We start from the raw sequence: 20,756 nt of genomic DNA on the forward strand, positions 1-20,756 counted from the left end.
TAAAAATGCTTTTTATCCAAGACTAGAGTCAGAACAGAGACAGTTGATTAAAAAAAGTGAAAAATTCAACACTCCCATAGTCACCAGTCATCAACTATGACCTTCAGTTCAGTTCAGTTCAGTCGCTCAGTCGTATCCGACTCTTTGCGACCCCATGAATTGCAGCACGCCAGGCCGCCCTGTCCATCACAAACTCCCGGAGTTCACTAAGACTCAAGTCCATCAAGTCAGTGATGCCATCCAGCCATCTCATCCTCTGGCATCCCCTTATCCTCCTGCCCCCAATCCTTCACAGCATCAGAGTCTTTTCCAGTGAGTCAGCTCTTCACATGAGGTGGCCAAAGTACTGGAGTTTCAGCTTCAGCATCATTCCTTCCAAAGAAATCCCAGGGTTGATCTCCTTCAGAATGGACTGGTTGGATCTCCTTGCAGTCCAAGGGACTCTCAAGAGTCTTCTCCAACACCACAGTTCAAAAGCATCAATTCTTTGGCACTCAGCCTTCACAGTCCAACTCTCACATCCATACATGACCACTGGAAAAACCATAGCCTTGACTAGATGGACCTTTGTTGGCAAAGTAATGTCTCTGCTTTTAAATATGCTATCTAGGTTGGTCATAACTTTCCTTCCAAGGAGTAAACGTCTTTTAATTTCATGGCTGCAATCACCATCTGCAGTGATTTTAGAACCCAGAAAAATAAAGTCTGACACTGTTTCTACTGTTTCCCCATCTATTTCCCATGAAGTGATGGGACCGGATGCCATGATCTTAGTTTTCTGAATGTTGAGTTTTAAGCCAACTTCTTCACTCTCCACTTTCACTTTCATCAAGAGGCTTTTTAGTTCCTCTTCACTTTCTGCCATAAGGGTGGTGTCATCTGCATATCTGAGGTGATTGATATTTCTCCCGGCAATCTTGATTCCAGCTTGTGCTTCTTCCAGTCCAGTGTTTCTCATGATGTACTCTGCATAGAAGTTAAATAAGCAGGGTGACAATATACAGCCTTGATGTACTCCTTTTCCTAATTGGAAACAGTCTGTTGTTCCATGTCCAGTTATAACTGTTGCTTCCTGACCTGCATACAGATTTCTCAAGAAGCAGGTCAGGTGGTCTGGTATTCCCATCTCTTTCAGAATTTTCCACAGTTTATTGTGATCCACAAAGTCATAGGCTTTGGCATAGTCAATAAAGCAGAAATAGATGTTTTTCTGGAACTCTCTTGCTATTTCCATGATCCAGCAGATGTTGGCAATTTGATATCTGGTTCCTCTGCCTTTTCTAAAACCAGCTTGAACATCAGGAAGTTCATGGTTCACGTATTGCTGAAGCCTGGCTTGGAGAATTTTGAGCATTACTTTTACTAGCATGTGAGGTGAGTGCAATTGTGCGGTAGTTTGAGCATTCTTTGGCATTGCCTTTCTTTGGGACTGGAATGAAAACTCACCTTTTCCAGTCCTGTGGCCACTGCTGAGTTTTCCAAATTTGCTGGCATATTGAGCACAGCACTTTCACAGCATCATCTTTCAGGATTTGAAATAGCTCAACTGGAATTCCATCACCTCCACTAGCTTTGTTCATAGTGATGCTTTCTAAGGCCCACTTGACTTCACATTCCAGGATGTCTGGCTTTAGGTCAGTGATCACACCATTGTGATTATCTGGGTCATGAAGATCTTTTTCGTACAGTTCTTCTGTGTATTCTTGCCATCTCTTCTTAATATCTTCTGCTTCTCTTAGGTCCATACCATTTCTCTCCTTTATCGAGCCCATCTTTGCATAAAATATTCCCTTGGTATCTCTAATTTTTTGAAGAGATCTCTAGTCTTTCCCATTCTGTTGTTTTCCTCTATTTCTTTGCATTGATCACTAAGGAAGGCTTTCTTATCTCTTCTTGCTATTCTTTGGAACTCTGCATTCAGATGCTTATATTTTTCCTTTTCTCCTTTGTTTTTCACTTCTCTTTTTTTCACAGCTATTTGTAAGGCCTCCCCAGACAGCCATTTTGCTTTTTTGCATTTCTTTTCCATGGGGATGGTCTTGATCCCTGTCTCCTGTACAACATCACAAACCTCATTCCATAGTTCATCAGGCACTCTATCTATCAGATCTAGGCCCTTAAATCTATTTCTCACTTCCACTGTATAATCATAAGGGATTTGATTTAGGTCATACCTGAATGGTCTAGTGATTTTCCCTACTTTCTTCAATTTCAGTCTGAATTTGGTAATAAGGAGTTTATGATCTGACGTCAGCTCCCAGTCTTGCTTTTGTTGACTGTATAGAGCTTCTCCATCTTTGGCTGCAAAGAATATAATCACTCTGATTTCGGTGTTGACCATCTGGTGATGTCCATGTGTAGAGTCTTTTCTTGTGTTGTTGGAAGAGGGTGTTTGCTATGACCAGTGCATTTTCTTGGCAAAACTCTATTATTCTTGGCCCTGCTTCATTCCATATTCCAAGCCTAAATTTACCTGTTACTCTAGGTGTTTCTTGACTTCCTACTTTTGCATTCCAGTCCCCTATAATGAAAAGGACATCTTTTTTGGGTGTTAGTTCTAAAAGGTCTTGTAGGTCTTCATAGAACCATTCAACTTCAGCTTCTTTAGCGTTACTGGTTGGGGCATAGACTTGGATCCAGAAGGAAAGACTCTAATCCATTGATCTTGAAACTGATTGTAGACTTAGTGTCTACAACTTATAGACACACTCAAATCTAAATTCACATTTCTAAAATCAAAGGTTGAGGAAACTGGTATGGCTAATAATTCCTCATCTGATTTGTTAGCTTCTCTACATTTAATGAATAAAATCAAATATCATCAAATTATTCACTTAAGGAATCAACTTTATATAAAAGAATAAAATTTCTTAAAATAAAAATGTTTAGAAAGATGGAGACTGTATAGTTAATGTGATTATAAATCATATCAATGAAACAATAATTTGGAATAAATTTTAAGTCTTTACTAAATTTGCTGGGATCATTAAAAGAAACACTATAAAAGGCTATCTGGAGGGAAAGGGTGAATTGGGTGGTGTTTAATGTGTACAGATTTTCAATTTTGCAAGATGAAAAGAGCTCTGGATATTGGCTGTGCAGCAGTATAAATTATCTAACACTGCTAAACTGTACACTTAAGTTTGATTAAGATGGTAAATTTTATATATGCATTTTACCATTTTTTAAGTGAAAAAAAAAATAAAGAAAGAAAAAAATTGCCTTTTACCTCCATTGCTAGTAAGTGCCACTTTCTCCCAACTTTCAAGAGTAACAAATAAGCAAAGCAAGACCGAAGAATAGAAACTGGAAAATTAAATCAACATTTGTTGACTGACTAATCAGAGCTTGCAGTGGCAAGTACTATTAGCCTCTCATTTTTAGATATAAATTTAAAGTCCATAATATTTGTCCAATCTAATGCAACAAGTGTTAAAACTAATACATAAACACAATTCTGGGAAGATCGAGTTCTTTTTTATGCTAGATTACTTTTCAAAATATCACACCAAATGCAATTCTATCAGGCCAACAAAGGCTTTTATTGAGTAAGTGCTCAAAAAGAAAATAATGCATAATACCTAGTCAGAAATTCAATCAACTTCAGATAACATTGATCTTACTGGCAGTAATTATAAATGCCATAAATTTAAAGTCTATAAAGAGCTTATACATACATATATGTGTGTATATATATATACACATATATATATATATATAAAAACAGCCTTCCTTTATTTTCCAGGTTAACAATTTAATTCAATTCATCCTAATAAAAATATATCCCACACCAAGAGTTGGAAACAGATCATGACAAATTTAAACCTTCACTTCAGAGATGATAGGTTTAAAAGTAAAGATGAGTCTTCTCAGAGAAGACTATCTTTGTCTTAAATATTGGGTTAGCCAAAAGATTCATTTGGGCTATGCCATAATATTTTATAGGAAAATCTGAATGAATATTTTTGCCAATCCAATACATGTAACATGATAAGAATGCCATAGAAAACTGTGATAACACCTTCAATGAAAAAAAGTGGGGAGAAAAAAAAAAATCAAAGAGGGATATATATACACATGTCTTATTACCATGTTCCCTTTGTATTTGGGTCAAAGACTGGCCAGAGAGAAGAATGATTGAGATGACTGCTGTTTTCTAATGTTTACTAAGGGGAGAACAATAAACTACAGGGCAATTTTTCATTGAGTAAAACAGCAAGGAAGTCACTCTTTATCCAACCTCAGAATGGAGCTAAGGAGATAGACATGTGACTGATGAAGTGAAGAATGAATCATGAAACTCAAGATAGCCCTAGAAGCTAAAATACCCCACAATTTCTCATGTTGCAGTGGGAAAAGAATTTCTTGATTAACAATGAAGTTTCTCTTGCAAGGAACCTTTTGGATTATGAATATATTAGGTCTAGCTTGTGAAACACAGACTGGTTCCAAATCAGGAAAGGAGTACGTTAAGGCTGTATATTGTCACCCTGCTTATTTAACTTATATGCAGAGGGAATCATGTGAAATGCTGGGCTGGATGAAACATAAGCTGGAATCAAGATTGCTGGGAGAAATATCAATAACCTCAGATATGCAGATGAGACCAACCTTATGGCAGAAAGTCAAGATGAACTAAAGAGCCTTTTAATGAAAGTGAAAGAGGAGGGTGAAAAAGTTGGCTTAAAACTCACATTCAGAAAACTAAGATCATGGCATCTGGTTCTACCATTTCATGGCAAACAGATGGGGAAACAATGAAAATGGTGAGATACTTTTTTGGGGGCTCCAAAATCACTGCAGATGGTGACTGCAGCCATGGAATTAAAAGATGCTTGCTCCTTGGAAGAAAAGTTATGACCAAACTCAACAGCATATTAAAAAGGAGAGACATTACTTTACCAACAAAGATCCATCTAGTCAAAGCTATGGTTTTTCCAGTAGTCATGTATGGATGTGAAAGTTGGACTACAAAGCAAGCTGAGACTCGAAGAATTGATGCTTTTAAACTGTGGTGTTGGAGAAGACTCTTGAGAGTCCTTTGGACAGCAAGGAGATCCAACCTGTCGATACTAAAGGAGATCAGTCCTGAATAGAGCTAAACTTGAAACTCCAATACTTTGGCCTCCTGATGCAAAGAACCCATTTGAAAAGATCCTGATGCTGGGAAAGATTGAAGGCAGGAGGAGAAGGGGACGACAGAGGATGAAATCATTGGATGGCATCACCTACTCAATGGACATGAGTTTGAGTAAACTTCAGGAGTTGGTGATGGACAGGGAAGCCTAGCATGCTGAAGTCCATGGGGTCACAGAGTCAGACACGACTGAGTGACTGAACTGAGTTTGTGAAAGTTAATAAAGAAAAAAACTTCACTAAAATAGTCAGGAGGCCAGAGGGGGAGCTCTCATGCATATAACACTTGAGGTCAATACAGATCCAAAGAGGAAGAGGAAGAGGTGTACTTTGCTACCCCAGCAGGAAGGGACACTGCTGCTGCTGCTGCTGCGTCACTTCAGTCATGTCCAACTCTGTGCGACCCCACAGACGGCAGCCCACCAGGCTCCCCTATCCCTGGGATTCTCTAGGCAAGAACACTGGACTGGGTTGCCATTTCCTTCTCTAGTGCATGAAAGTGAAAAGTGAAAGTGAAGTCGCTTAATTGTGTCCAACTCCTCGAGACCCCATGGACTGTAGCCCACCAGGCTCCTCTGTCCATGGGATTTGCCAGGCAAGAGTACTGAAGTGGGGTGCCATTGCCTTCTCCCCAAGAGTACTGGAGTGGGTTGCTAATACCATTAAGAGAAAGCTGTTCTCCTTGCTCTGTAACAGCTCAGCCAAGAAAAGACTATCACAACTCAGCCAGTGAAAAGCCACTGTACTTTGAACTCCTAGTTTCCTCCCATGGGACTTTCGTTTATAACAGTCTGTCCCAACTTCCCTTTCTCCTCTCAAGAGTTTTCTCTCCTTTGTTTTACCCACACTTGCATGTCATCCACCATAATCACACAAAGAATTGGGTTGCAATTCTTTGCTGCTCCCAGATAAACCTGTTTTACTGGTAAAATAATGAGTCATTTTATTGTTTTAGGTTAATTAATTTATATTTTAAATTATATATGTGTATATACACTAATTATTAAAATTGTAGATCAAAAATATCCTTGATTAAATACACATAAGTTGATAATACTGAAGTAAAGCTAACAGTAGTTAAAATTTAAAAATCAAAACTAGTAGAAATAAGATCACAATTTTAAGTAAAACTAAGTATAAATTCACAAAATAGCCTTAAAATTTAATCTAGCTGTCAATTTCATTCTGGAAAAGATGGAAAACCATATATTTAGAAAAGTGTGTGTGTGCATGCATAAACTGAAAGTGAAGTCGCTCAGTCATGTCTGACTCTTTGCTACCCCATAGACTGTAGCCTACCAGGCTCCTCTGTCCATGGGATTTTCCAGGCAGTAGTACTGGAGTGGATTGCCATTTCCTCTCCAGGGATCTTCCCAACCCAGGGCTTGAATCCGGGTCTCCCGCATAGTAGACAGACGCTTTACTGTCTGAGCCACCAGGGAAGTATATAGGCCAGGTGCATGCATATGTATTTAGCAAATTTAGGAAAATATAAATTTCTAGATGTGGATTTATATTGGGATATAGAGTATCTCTTAATAAATCAGCCATAATAAATAATTATTTGTCTAAGTTAAAGCCACAATAAATGTAATGATTTAACTAATTTAAAGTCCCAGTAAGAAACATGACACATTTGTTAGGTAGATAGAATAGGGAAAAGGGGTCCAAAATGGCGGTGGCTAAAAGACAAGGAAGGGAAAAGCCCGCGAAAATAGAACAAAAGAAGGTCTGAGAACCTGAGTGAGGACCTCAGGTAAAACAAACAACACTCCTGGCTGGCCCAATTTACAAAGGACAGGCCCAGGGAGAGATAAACATATAAATAGAGGAGCCAAAGCTAGCTCTTTCTCCCTCTCCTGCGTGCTGGGGCGCTCTTCTCCTCGTGACTTTGGATCGATGTGCCCTCACACCTCGAAGATGGATTTTCCTGCTATCTTCTAAATAAAATAGAGCTGTAACACTGAGCTGTAACACTGATTTGTCTAAGAGCTATAACATGGTCCTTTCGAGACCTGAGAGCTATAACACGGTCTATCCAAGACCCAAGAGCTGTGACACGCCGAGGGGGTTTAATGTCTGTCATTCCAAATCCTTGTTGTGATGAGACAAAGAACCAACACATTCAAAATAAATAATGTGCTGAAGGGATTATTTAGAAGAGGTGGTGGTGGTGGGGGAGGGATCAAAGTAGAGTACCATGAAGTACCCTTGGGCCATGATCCGCAAGAAGAAACCAACTCTCTTGGGCCTAAAGGGGCCAGGGAAGGGATATACCCATTATGACCAACAGCTATAGGCAAAGGAACATTCAAAGGAGTTGTAGATATTTGTAGAGAAAAAGAGTGGAAAATAGAGTTGGTGGCAAACTGCAGATAGGCAAGGAAGAAGCCTGGGAGAAAGACCCCCTTGACATTTCCACCCTCCCTCTCTCTTACCTGTGACTGGTGTTTCCACCAGCTGGCTGGGGATCACAGGGCAAAAGAGCCTTGCTGAAGCAGTGCCTGTGACTCAGCTCCTCTGGCACAAAGCAGGGTGGAGAAAGGCAGATTATGCATCGGGAGGGCAAAAGCAGGACATTCAGCACACATTTACATACCAATTTCAGATTTTCAACAGCCATCTCCAGAAGCCCATTTAACTCAAACCATTTTCAAAGATAAATAGAGTGTTTTGCTTTGTTTTTTAAATTGAAGATTTTTAGAGTTTCTCAACACTGTCCATTTATATAGGTAACAGAGTCAGTAATTAAACTGTCTTCCAATTCCATACCCAGTATTTCTCAGGGTACTTGGATAAATCTAAATGTAAAAGAACTAAAGGGCTTAGAGAGATGCTTTTAACTCTCTTTTCTTCCATGCTGGGCCTTGAAAATGTTAATGTATAGCTGGAGTATGGAATAGAGATATGGAGTCCCAATAAATCTTCACAGTTATGCACAGTTTTTAATGGCCTAGAAGAATCACAGATGCTCCGGGAGTTCTGTGTCAATCTTTAAAGAGACCCATTACTGAAGTTCATGCATATGGTAAAGAATACAGCACAAGATCTAATGAAACCTTTTCACAAAGAAACAACAGAAGCTGCAGTGGAACGTTAAAACCCACATTTTGCTAGGTTAAGGAAAGTAACTGAGGAAGTTTACAGGACCAGAAAGCAAGCCCTCTGTTTACACACAGTGAGAATTCTAGCTTCCTGTACAACCCTGTGCCCTTAAAAGGTCTAGAGAGCTCTTTGATTCAAAAGAATTACACTACCTAAAGAAAGAAAGCAAAATTAACAGATCAATAGGAATCAAAATAGCCAGTACTTCTAAATTAGGCTGTGCTGTATGTTTTTAAAACAGCATTAGGAGAAAGAAATGGTAATCCCAGAAAGATAACGGAGTTCAAATAAACCAAGTCCTTCAACAAGAGTTCTGATTTAAGAAAGCATGGTGTGTGTGATGTATAATGCTTTGAGGTGTGCATTTGAGACACAAAGTGTGAGGAGTCTGAGGCAGACACAGAGAGTTTGAATGATAAGCCAAGGCTACTTCATAAATAATAGCAAATGAAAATTACCCTCCCCCCATATATTCTAAAACTGAATCCTAAGAGTAAATCTCTTCCGAGACAGTTCTGCAAGCATTTTGCAACCTTAGAAACACTGAGCAGCATATACATCGCATTAACAGAGGTAGAGAACTGCTGTTTTTTAACTGTACAAGCTGCATGCCATAAAGGTGCTGTATCATTCATATGATTTGTAATAAATCTTTTGTATACTTTCCTCACAATAATTTATCTGAAATAGAAGCCAACACCTTTCAGGTTACTAAGCCTAGCTATTGAATTAATTCATGAGCTGGACTAAAAAAACGGGCCATTCTTCACCACCAGGATCATGAATATTTTAATGTCTGAATAAAGTTAAAGCAACTCAACTTTGTGGAGATGCCACCAGGAGAGAAACACCTGTACCTCTACGCTCAGAATTCCACCAATTCAATAACAAAAAATATGTGTAGAACAATTCCCCAGACTAGAATTAGACATCTTTAGTATACAGGACCAGAACTGGATATGTGAAGAAATAAGTGAAAAATCCCAGAAAAAAAACAATGACTTTTCAAAACTTTTGGGCTTCTGCCAACCAAAATGATCTGCCAACACAAAGAGGAAATTGGAGAGTAGTTGATATAATTTTTCTCTGTTCTCCAACAACTTTGTCGGTTTATTTTTACCAAAATCAGAAAACATAAAGGAAAATAAACATTCATAGAAGATTGATGAGAAAGATGTATATGTGAAAGTGTGTGTAATATTTTAATAAACTATTGATTGCATCATTGTTTTCCTTGGTCAAGGAAGCAAATGGGCAATTGTATCTAACATAATCTGAACATGGCAGTAAACAATCCTTATTTCTGACAAATATTATACTATCTACAAATCCTCAAATCACCACTGCCAGAAAGTGATTAAGTTAACCCTCTAACTTTGTGATTCTCAACATCGACTGCATATTAGAGTTACTTGAAGCAGTTTGAATCAGAATTTCTGGGAATAGGAATGGGCCATCAGCATTTTTTAAAGGTCTCTGCAACAGTTAACTGTTATCCTATGCAAAGATGTTGCAAAGGGAATGTGAATTTCTTTGCAGTACTTTTATGACTTGAACATCATCAGTGTTAGCTGAGTTCCCTTACTTTGTTTGATCACTAGTACAAATCATGCCATTCTTATAATTACATCATAGGAACTTGCTGAGAATTCTTTAGTGAAAATGAACAAATAAAAATTTTACCATTTTGGTATTTTAAAGCAAATTTCTATTCCTATGTGACCATAAGCACACTAATTCTTAGTGCTTGTTAACATACTTGTAAAATGAGGATGACTGCATCTACTTTCTAGGGTTATGAAAGTACAAACCTATCATGAAACAAAATGAGTTACTACATCAGAAAAAAACTAATAAAATCTTTGCACAAAATAGATATTCATTATATAGTAGCTATAAACAAATAACTATAAATTGCAAGTCTGAATATGTTATTTTAGTTATAATTACAATTATGAGCTTAACTTTTTATAAATTTTAAAATTTATGCAACAAATATTTATTAAACACTTACTACAGCTAGACACTGCAAGCAGATATACAGGAAAACAAACAAAAATCCCTAGTTTTCATTAAATTTACTTTTAAAGGAGATATCAACAATATACTATATAATATAATAATAAGGACTAAGGAGAAAAAAAAAACATGTAGTGTGTTGGAGAAGCATTTGTGTTACATAGGATAACAGGGGTAGTTCTCATTGAGATAGTTACATTTGAGCAGACTGGAGGAAAGTAGTGAGGAAGATAACCATGGAGACAGCTAGGGGAAAGGCATTTTAGGATGGGGTAAGAACATACTTGGGGTGCTCAGGTAGCAGCAAGGAAGCTATTGTGGCAGAATTTAAATCAAGCCAGGGAAAAGTAATAGGCGATGAGGTCAGAGAGGTAATGTGGATATGGGAGGTGAGTTGACTGGATAAGGCCTTATGGATTGATTCTACCCCCCTTCCAATAGTCTTTTAGGTAGATTTCCATTTCCTGCTCCTCATGAAATCCCATGGACAGAGGAGCCTGGTGGGCTACAGCCCATGGGGTTGCAAAAGAATCAGACATGACTTGCCAGCTAAACAACATTTCAGTGTAACCATTAAAAGAGTACTGGACAAAGAGTTGTGATGAAAATGTGAGATGCGGTTCTTATAGACAAGAGCATGCAGTTGCCTCATCAGGGTAATAAGCATATTTGAGGTCTGCTCCACTGGTGTTTGTCCTTGGATACCCATGAAGGGTAGAACTCACAGCCTCCACAATGAACAGAAGAAGGCCGAAATGAACTGTGGTTGCTTAAACCATTAGGATCCTGAGTTGTTTGTCACAGCATATAAAGTATCCTGACTCATACATAACTCATACTAAGGACTTCTGCTTTCACTCTGAGTAAAATGGGAAAATGTGGTAATTTTTAAGACAGGCGCGAAATGATTTGACTTATTTTAGACAAGATCACGCCCATCTACTTTGGAATAGGCTGCAAGACGTGGGCAAGGGTAGAAGCTTACCTGGGCTTCCCAGGTGGTACTAGTGGCAGAAAACCACCTGCCAGTTCAGGAGACAGAAGAGGCATGGGTTCATTCCCTGGGTTGGGAAGATTCCCTGGAGTAGGGCATGGCAACCCACTGCAGTATTCGTACCTGGAGAATCTCATGAACACGGGAGCCTGGCAGGCTGCAGTCCATGGGGTTGTACACAGAGTTGGACACGATTGAAGTCATTTAATATGTATGCAGAAGCTCTAGATAAAAAGAGATACTATTGAGAACATTCATGTTCGGAGGACATGGGGTAGCACAGACATCTCTTTAATCAAACCAGAGGTGAAGTGAGGCAGCTATCCCGCTTTAGGGCCCACACGGTTTCCACCAGTTTACCTTCTATTCTCTTTTGGGATGCTATCTTTTCAGTTTTTTCTTATGTTCAACTTCCTACAGTTTAATCCTTACACAAATATTAATTATAACTAAAAGTAAATGATTCATTTAAAAATGCAGCAATATATATCCACATCTTCTTTGTGATAGAGAATAGAAATTTAAACAGATACAAATCCTTTCTCTTGCCCTTGAAGTCTCTTAATCTAGTTGGAACCTCGAGACAAATACAATGAGAGTACATATAATATTAATAGTAAAAGTACACAAATGATTTTTAAGAGTATGTGTGTCATGCTAGTTTAAGAAAAAAATACAGTGCTGATTTCATAAGGCATACAATATGGGCTTTAGACAAAACATGAGGCTGTCATGAATGAAAAGTTGGGAAGTCATTTCAATAAAAAATAAATATATAAATATGTTAGGAAGTGGTATATTATAGCAGTCATTTTCTGAATATATATGTAGATCATTTATAAAGGAGTAAAAAAATTTTAAAGGAAAAAATGGTAATTTAGAGAAGTAAATAAGTAACAAATTATAAAAGGCCTTTATTAACAGAATGAAGAAAGCACAGGATAGCCAAAGAGATATTTTTTTTTTAGTATTCATATAGATTCAACATGACCAAAGGGTGTTTATAATTTTAATATACATAGATGAAATGGCTGATTTAAAACATGGTTATTACAACATTCCTCATTCAATTATTCAACATACCTGATACAATTTTGCCCCCACTTAAAAAAAAAACAAACAGAATTTTGACTATTCACTATACATAATATCATGTTACTCTCAATCCAGGAATTACAGTGAACGCCTATGGCAATGAAACAGTTAAACAAGTTATTATATATTTGCTAGTCAAGGAGAAAAATTAAAGTAAGTAAGAAATTGTATTGAGGGTTAACAAAAATAATTTACTCTTAAAGTAGTACAAATGATGCTTACAAAACATTACATTATTCATTTACTGCTGCTACTGCTGCTGCTAAGTCACTTCAGTCGTGTCCAACTCTGTGCGACTCCACAGACGTCAGCCCACCAGGCTCCCCTGTCCCTGGGATTCTCCAGGCAAGAACACTGGAGTGGGTTGCCATTTCCTTCTCCAATGCATCAAAGTGAAAAAGTGAAAGTGAAGTCGCTCAGTCATGTCCGACTCTTAGCAACCCCATGGACTGCAGCCTACCAGGTTCCTCCATCCATGGGATTTTCCAGGCAAGAGTACTGGAGTGGGGTGCCATTGCCTTCTCTGACATTGTTCATTTAACTAAAAGTAATTCTGTGTAAGAAAAGAGCTTTTGAATATTTACTAATACACTACTATTTTCAAGCGAATTTCTAAAGTCTTAGAACAAATCTTATCATTTTTATTGGCGTAGTGTTCAGTTATAATTCCAGTCCTCAATAAAGGTCAAAGAATTTCTGGGGGAAAGAAAAAATTTGATCTAGTAAATAATTATTCAAAGGAAAATTAAATTAGAGGATATTTTAGAAAGGAGCCCATATGACCTACCAGTGCACAAAAGGATGTGAATAAAAGGTTTCATGTGTCCTTTGGGACCTATTACACTGCCACTGTGAAATATAAAATATTGTAATTGTGTTAATATAGTCATCAATGACAGACAATATAGAAGATTTTGATTCTCAAGCAAACACTCATATTTCAACCTGATCAGTGACAGTCTGGATTATTTAATTGTTTACATTTGAGGGTGTTTCATTCTGATGGGAAAAAAAGTATTTAATTTCTTTTAACATTAAAAAAAAAATTCTAGTTACTAATAATAAAATTTCAAGCCTCAGGACAAATTTAGAATCAACCAAGGCCTTGTTTAAAAATGAGCAGTGATTTCAGTTTCATGTGGAAGTATTTTAAAATAATTATTTTACCAAAAAAAAAAGTAATTTTGTGCTGAGAATTCAAACTTGTATTTTTTGATGTGAGTCCCAATTGGAAAACATTAATTAGAAAAAAAATGGCACTGAATAACAGGAGAGAGAAATTAAGAGATACCATGTATATAAACCTGTATTTTTACTTATTATTTAGGACTTGATAGTAGAACTGTTACTTGATTCTCTAATAAGGGTAGAAAGATAGACAGGAAGGGTAGGTGAGTGGGGAATACAAAGCACCATCCAATGCTGATCACCAAAGGAGAAAGTTAACTGTTACATTAAGACCCGAATGATTTCAGCTCTTTGGAGGATACAGATAACATAAAATGAGTCAATCAAAAGCTAATTAAATAGCTTGATACATAAAGGTATTATGTCAATACTGAGGGTTCATACTTGGACTACAATGTCAGAATGGGTGCTACCTTTGTACAGTTCATCCAACTCTACTCTTTTCTACTCAAATAACCCATTGCCCCAGATTGTAATTTGTTTTCTAATATAAATTCTTACCCTAGGCCAGTCTGTCTTCCTATATCTAGTACAATCTAGTGACTTTCTTTTATCATTCTTGGTGAGTACCATCCAATATACAGTAATGAAGCCTCCTTAGACATCATCAAGGAGTAAAGGAATGCACCATCCCCCAAAATATTTCCTATGGTACATAGTTGATATGTGTGCATGCACATGTGCTCAGTTGCTTCAATTTTGTCTAACCCTTTACAACCCCTATGTACTCTTTCCATGGGATTCTCCAGGCAAGAATACTGGGGGGGTTGCCATGTCCTCCTCCAGGGTATCTTCCCAACCCAGGGATCAAACGCTCATCTCCTGCATTTCCTGCATTGCAGGCAGATTCTTTACCACTGAGCCATCTGAGAAGCCCACGTATTCTACTTAGGACTTTTCAACTATAGTTAGTTTTTCCTCATACATGTTCAAGGAATCATATTCTAACTTCCTTCCATCTCCCACACGTCAGAGATTTTATATTAAGCACAAAATAACCAACAGAATTTAGTTTTTTTAAAAAACACTGGCTTGTGCTTTTGCTTTGTTTTCTCCTGCCCCCTTTTACTAGATCAGATAAAATAGAAGCCTTACGTGTGTACAGTCTGACACTCAGCTTTAAAACCCACGTTCCAGAATAGGTGAGGATGGTTTTGAATACAAGTCATTATGACTTAGAGGTCAGTAAACTTTTTTCATAAATGGTCATATATTAAATATTTTAAGCTTTCCAGCCACACAGGCCTCTTTCTCATATTCTCCTTTGTTTTCTTAAACAATACTTTAAAATGTAACAAAAATTCTTAGCACAGTAGGGAAAGTAGGGACTAGGATGGATATGGTCTCTAAGCAGGAGTAGATATGTGTTTCAATTGCCAAATGTTACTTAGGAAAAAAAGTGGCATTGAATGAAGCTCACAACAACAATTTACTTCATCTATGAGACAAGTATGAGATTTGAATAAGATATATAAAAAGCCTTGGCCCCATTAAGTGCTTACAAATTGCTGGCTATTATTGATGGTAATTTTCTTATTAGGATGCCTAGGAGTACTGAGTTAGTTAGGAAAGAATAATGTACTTACTGCCATTTGAAGTATTTGAATGTTTATAGATACACTGATTACAGATATTCTGAGAAGGAATTAAGTAAGTAAGTAAGTAAGGGTTAGTCACTCAGTTGCACCTGACTCTTTGCGACCCCATGGACTACAGCCCACCAGGCTCCTCTGTCCATGAGATTTTCCAGGCAAGGATACTGGAGTGGGTTGCCATTTCCTTCTCCAGAGGTTCTTCCCAACCCAGGGATTGAACCCAGGTCTCCTGCACTGCAGGCAGATTCTTTACGGACTGAGCTACAAGGGAAGGCCCCTATAAAAGTATATCTATTGCCATTACTGAAATGCAAAATGAAACCACATAAGATACCAACCTCTTTACACCACTAGGGTTACTATAGTCAAGAAGATAATAACAAATGGTAATATTTAATAGCAATGAGTGTTTACAGTTCAGTTCAGTCACGTCCAACTCTTTGCGACCCCATGGACAGCAGCAACCCAGGCCTCCCTGTCCATCACCAACTCCCAGAGTTTACTCAAACTCATGTCCATTGAGTCAGTGATGCCATCCAATCAACTCATCCTCTGTCATCCCCTTCTCCTCCTGACTTCAATCTTTCCCAGCATCAGGGGCTTTCCAAATGAGTAAGTTCTTCAAATCAGGTGGGCAAAGGATTGGAGTTTCAGCTTCAGTATCAGTCTTTCCAATGAATATTCAGGACTGATTTCCTTTAGGATGGACTGGTTAGATCTCCTTGCAGTCCAAGGGACTCTCAAGAGTCTTCTCCAACACCAAAGTTCAAAAGCATCAATTCTTTGGAGCTCAGCTTTCTTTATAGTTCAACTCTCACATCTATACATGACAGAGATGTGGGCAGACTATAAAAATAATAGCAAATTAAATCCAAAGTAACCAGAAGAAAGAAGTGATAAAGATCAGAATGTAAAACAAATAAAATAGACAAAGAAAAAATAACAAAGATATTAAATCAAAAGTCAGTTATGTGAGAATATACAAAAATCAATGAACTACTATCAGAAAATTTAAAAAGTCATAAATTACAAGTATCAATACGAGTAATGAAAGAGGTGATACCATTGGCTACTCTATAGCCATTAAAAGGATAATAAGAGAATATTATGAAAAACTTCATGCCAATATTGTTGACATCATAGGTGAAATGAACAAATGCATTTAAATACTAAAGTTACCAAAGCTCACTAAAGAAGAACTACATTAACTGAACAGTCCGTGTCTATTTTAAAATTTTGATTTTGTACTTAAAATCTTCACAAAGAATATTTGAGACCTATGTGACTTTATCAATGAATTTTAGCAAATTTACATAAAAATAATAATATCAATTCCATAAAAATTCTTTCTGAAAAATTAAGAGAATGAAGTAATTTCTAACTCATTCTATGAGATAAAGCATCCTAATACCAAAAGCAAACAAAGATATTAAAGGAAAATTACTGATCAATATCTATAAACAAAGATGCAAATATTCTGAATAAAATTTAGCAAGCAGAAGCCAGCAATATATAACTTGTAATTATCCTGTTAAAGTAAAACAGAAAAATTTTGTTAATAAATTAAAAAACAATGTGACATTATCCAACATTCACTGATGGCAAAAAAAAAAAAAAAAAAAAAATCAAGAAATGTGTAGGAAAAAACTATGCTAACATAACACAGACCTAAAAAATAGAGACCTAACATTGTAATTAATGGAGAAAACTGAATTGCTTTCCCTTTAAGATTAGGAACAAAAAAGGATGTCTGTCTTCCCTCCCTCAACATCAAACAGAACCACCTAGTCAGTATAGTAAGGGAAGAAAAAGAAATAAAAAGCAGTAAGTAGTAAAAAAGGAATTAAAGCTGTCATTATTCACAGACAATATGACTGTCTATATAGAAAATTCACTGGGATCTGCAAAAAAGCCACTAGAATTAATTATTAAATGTTACAAAGTCAATTAGATTTGTTACTGGTAATGGAAAAAATTAATAATTGAAGAATATAAGTTACACTAGTATACAAATATAAAATATTAATAAATAAATCTGCCTAATCTTAAAATTATAAAATAATGCTTCAAAAGATTTTAAAACATCTAAATAAATGCAGTAATATCATGTATATATGGATTGGAAGACTTAGACTATATAGATGTCAATTCTCCCCAAACTGATTTACAGCTTCAATACAATCTCAATCAAAGCACCAGTGGGTTTTTTTTTTACAGAAACTGGCAAGCTTACTGTATAAAATTTATATGCAAATGCAAAGGATCTAGAACAGCAAAATCAACTTTGAAAACAGAACTAAGGCAGAAGACATAAACTGACCAATTTCAATATTTAATTTAAAGCTACAATGGTCAAATAATGCAGTTGGCATCAAGACAGGCAAATAGATCAATGAAATACATAAAAAACAGAGACTAGAAATATATTCAAATGGTCAATTGATCTTTTTTTCCAATGGGTAAAGTGCAAAGTGTTGAAATGTTTATTTCTTCAACAGATGCCACAGGAACAACTGGATATCTATCTTACAAAATAATTGCTTTGATAGATAATTCACAAAATAATATAAATATACACACACACCTCAAACTGGATCACAGTCCAAAGTACAAATTCTAAATTTCTAAAAAAAATATCTAGAATATAGGAGAAAGTCTTTGTCACCTCGAGTTAGTCAAAGATTTCTTAAACATGACTCCTAAACCATGCTCCCTTCAAAAAGCATACACTAGATCTCAGAATATTTACTAATTTCTGCTCTTTCAAAGGTATTACTAAAAGAATAAGAAACACAGTGAAAATACATATAGATCCTATATCTGATGAAATGGATAAAAGATTTATATCCAGAGTATCTAAAAATGTTTCAAAACTCAATAAGAAAACAAACAACTCAAACTTAAAAATTAGTCACAAACTGGTATTTTAGCCAGGAAATCTAAGACTAATTTTGGAGCTAAACTTGGATTTGAAACTTATTTGAGAATTAAAACTACTTTTTTGTACTTGCTTTACAAATTTGTTATCAAATTTGTGTTGTTTGTTTTTTGTTTGTTTGTTTTTTTTTTCTTTGCCCATACCTACTCCCTTCTAAAACCTGTTCCAGGAGAGATAAAAGTTAAAGCCAAATAATAAAAAAGTTATGACATATGTATTAATTTACATATATTTCCTCCTCGCAATATATTACATTAGGGTTCACCAGATGAAAAGACAGAATTTACATGCTTTTTATTTAGAATATGAAAATAAGAAGTTTATAACTCCTATGGAATTTTTAAGAGATAAGTACATTTCAGTAGAAAATTGATAGTTGGATTTGTTTGAGAATATATAAGGAATGATTCCTGATAGAAGATGATTACATATTTTTTCTAGATTTTATAATACTTGGATATGCCTTCAGACATACATGGGCAATTATACTTTCTTCTGAAGAGTACAGGTAATTCACTGAAAGAAAATGTGTGTGTGTGTGTGTGTGTACATAACCCGCCACTTTCTGACTTTCTGTTTTTTCCTTTTTGTTTTCTTTTTTTTAGCAAAAAAAATAATGGAATGAACTTAGAGCAAAGAAGATCTAGGATCATATTCAAGATTTAATGACCTTTTAAAATAATGGGTAGGTTTCTTTATCTATAAAAAGTCTTCTTCAAAAGTAGCATGGGGATATTAATCCCTAACATGTTCATGAAAATTAAATTAGTGTATGTAAAGCACAAACACATGCCTGAGACTTGATAAATGTTAATTATATTCCTACTTTTACCTCTTTCCTTAACTCTATTGTTTACATCTACTTACATACCTTCAGACAAATATAAAGGAAATGAATGCAAATTAATATTTATAAAAATAAAAATACTTCTTAAAATTGTTCCATTTATGCTTTCTTAGTTTATTAGTTGAGACACTAAGGATACCTAATTTCTTTCCATAATACTTGACACCATGAATATGTATTTTAATAATACACACCTGATCCATTCTCAAAGATTTTTATGCTGGAAATGAAAAAAGAGGGTGATTTGTATTTAATCAATTATTTGGGAAAAATAGAAAAGTATTCAAAGTTATTAATAGAGATCTATATTATTTTAACATAATTAATTATGGCACCAATAACAGCAATCTGAGGAGACATAAAAGATATCCAAATTGGAAAAGAAGTAAAATTGTCATTGTTTGCAGATTACATGATACTATACATAGAAAATCCTAAAGCTGTCACCAGAAAACTATTTGAGCTCATCAATGAATTTGATAAAGTTGCAGGATACAAAATTTAATGCACAGAAATCTCCTGCATTCCAATACACTAAAAACGAAAGATCAGAAAGAGAAATCAAGGAAAAAATCCCATTCGCCACAACAATAAAAAGTATAAAATATCTAGGAATAAACCTACCTAAGGAAGTAAAAGACCTATACTCAGGAAACTGTAAGAACTTGATGAAAGAAATAACAACACAGATGGAGATATATACCTCATTCTTGGATTGGAAGAATCAATATTCTGAAAATGACTATACAACCCAAAGCAATCTACAGATTCAGTGCAGTTCCTATCAAACTACCAATAGCATTCTTCGCAGATTTAGAACAAAAGTTTTTTACAATTTGTGGAAACACAAAGACTCTGAATAACCAAAGCAATCTTGAGAAAGAAAAAGAGCTGGAGGAATCAGGCTCCCTGACAGCAGAATAAACTACAAGGCTACAGTAATCAAGACAGTATGGTACTGGCACAAAAACAGAAATATAGATCAGTGGAAAAGGGTAGAAAGCTCAGAGATAAACTCATGCACCTATGGTCACCTAATCTATAACAGAGGCAAGAATATACAATGGAGAAAAGACAGTCTCTTCAATAAGTGTTGCTGGGGAAATGGAACAGCTACATGTAAAAGAGTGAAATTAGAAATTTTCCTAACATCATATATAAAATTAAACTCAAATAGATTAAAGACCTAAATGTAAGACTGGACACAATAAAATTCTTTGAGGGAAACATAGGCAGAACACTCTTTGACATAAATTGCAGCAAGATCCTTTTTGACCTCCTAGAGTAATGAATATAAAAACAAACAAATGGGATATAATTAAGCTTAAAAGTTTCACACAGCAAAGAAAACCATAAACAAAATGAAAACACAACCCTTAGAATGGGAGAAAATATTTGCCAATGAAGCAACTGACAGGGATTAATCTCCAAAATATACAAAAAGTTCATGTAGCTCAATATCAAAAACAAACAAATAAGCAAACAACCCAATAAAAAGAGGGCAGAAGATCTAAATACATTTTTCTCCAAAGAAGATATACAGATAGCCAATAGACACACAAAAAGATGCTCAACATCATTACTTACTAGAGAAATGCAGATCAAAACTACAATGAGGTTTTGTTTCGCACCAGCCAGAATGGCCATCATCAAGAAATCTACAAACAATAAATGATGGAGATGGTGCGGTGAAAAGGGTACCCTCTTGTACTGTTGGTGGGAATGTAAATTGATACAGCTATTATAGAGAATAGCATGGAGATGCCTTAAAAAAAAAAAAAAAAAACTGAACTAAAAACAGAACTACCATATGACCCAGCAATGCCAGTACTGGGCATA

At 35.9% G+C, this 20,756-nt stretch overlaps 1 long non-coding RNA gene across 12 annotated transcripts in view; it reads right to left on the reverse strand.

Annotated features, from left to right (window-relative positions):
• LOC147366712 (uncharacterized) overlaps window positions 1-20,756 on the reverse strand; it is a 409,970-nt gene that overhangs the window by 85,828 nt on the left and 303,386 nt on the right. For 10 of the 12 annotated variants that reach the window (XR_015168983.1, XR_015168999.1, XR_015169000.1 and 7 more), the window contains 2 exons: window positions 11,246-11,478; window positions 7,575-7,656 (listed from right to left, as the gene is read on the reverse strand). This is a non-coding gene — a long non-coding RNA (uncharacterized LOC147366712). The remainder of the gene's footprint in view (window positions 1-7,574; window positions 7,657-11,245; window positions 11,479-20,756) is intronic. The other 2 variants (XR_015168988.1, XR_015168987.1) reach the window with 1 other exon arrangement.

This window comes from Bos grunniens, chromosome 8, assembly GCF_055505025.1.
Source record: "Bos grunniens cultivar Pamir isolate PY7600 chromosome 8, Bosgru_T2T1.0, whole genome shotgun sequence".
NCBI classification, from domain to species: Eukaryota; Metazoa; Chordata; class Mammalia; order Artiodactyla; family Bovidae; genus Bos; species Bos grunniens.